Below are 1801 nucleotides of genomic sequence, written 5' to 3'. Positions count from 1 at the left end.
TGGGTACGGCTCGTCTGATAGTGTAGTTTTCTGTCTGCTTCTCCATTCCAAACATGTTCGGAAACATGTTTAGGTTGCAGCCATAAGACGTCTCCTTCTATTGGACCAGACTTAATGTGTATACTAGATGAAGATGATGATGAAGATGCCATTGATGCTGTAAAGTTAAATATAATACAAAAAATTGACAACAAAAATTTTACATTAAAAAAATTAACAAATTTAATAGCTACACAAATTTAAATAAATGTTCTAAAATAATCTACATATAACAAAATTACAAATTTAATAGCTACACAAATTAAAATAAATGACCAAATTAAAATACATAGATTTGGAACACGTACAAATACAAAAATTAAAAATTACATACCTACACAAATTTAAATAAATTACCAAATTCAAATACATAACAAAATTAAAAATTTAAACACGTACATAAATTGTACACAAATAAACTTAAAATACTACCTAAAATAGTCTACAAATAACAAAATTAAAAATTAAATAGCTACAAAAATTTAAATAAATGACCAAATTAAAATACATAATAAAATTAAAAATTGTTACACGTACATAAATTTTGCACAAAAAAACTTAATTTACTAAGTAAAATACTCTATACATAACAAAATTAAATATTAAAATACGTACATAAATTTAATTAAATGACCATATTTTTTTTCTAATTATTAAAATTTAAATTAAATCAAAAATATTATACACAAAAAAATGGTATTAAATCAAAAAAATTTCATGGAATAAATAATTTAAAGAACGTGTATATATATATATATACATATATATATATATATAATTAATAAAATATATATATATATATATATATATAATTAATAAAATATCATATATTTCAATAAAAACTATAAGTAAGTCAATTAAATAATATTCACATTCTAACTAAACCTAAAAATATCATATATAAAATACAAATAATATCATACAAACCTAATAAATCTAAACCAAATAATAATAACATAATAACTAAAATTAACCTAAAAATCATTTTATCACAAATAATAACATTCAAATTTTAAAAATGTTAACAAAATTATATTAATAAATCCAATACAACTAACCTACAAATCATAATATACCAACTCAAATTTGTAACATAATTAACCTAACATATATCTATATATATAACGTGCAAATCATAAGAACCTAACTTAAATCATAATATACCACTATAATTAAAGAAAATAATATATATCAATTTAACTATAACTAACCTAACATATATCTAAATATATATAACATAACTAATAATATATTATTTTTAAAACCTAACTTAAATAATATTGACATTTACCTATCAACTAAAGTTATAAACTTAAGAATCACTTACCAAAATAACAAAAACGCACTGAGAAACTTATGAAGAAAATAGCACAGCAATGGAAGCAAAGCAATGGAAGGGCCAATGGAAGCAAAGGCACGAAGGAAGCGTAGCTGGTGCACTCTCGGACTGAGCTTTTTATAATGGAAGAAGCTATAATCAGGAGCAACCCGCCAGCCATGTTGGCGATCCATGGGCAAGGCAAATCGCCATTACCATTGGCGATTTGGCCTTGACTGACGCGACGCGCTTCACTGCCATGGCAGGCTACTGCACCAGTACTCTCAGCTGTTGGAACTCGCCAGTTTGACTGGCGGTTCCCAATGGCTTCTGCAAATCGCCATTACAGCTAGCGAATTAGGCTCATATCGCCACTGGGTGTGGCGGGTTGCTCACTGACACCAAATCGCCATTGCCAATGGCGGCTTGGGTCTTGCATGCACG

Source organism: Glycine max, chromosome 13 (assembly GCF_000004515.6).
Source record: "Glycine max cultivar Williams 82 chromosome 13, Glycine_max_v4.0, whole genome shotgun sequence".
Classification (NCBI taxonomy): Eukaryota; Viridiplantae; Streptophyta; class Magnoliopsida; order Fabales; family Fabaceae; genus Glycine; species Glycine max.
The sequence above is the reverse complement of the archived record's forward strand: the minus strand, read 5'-3'. Positions refer to the sequence as shown.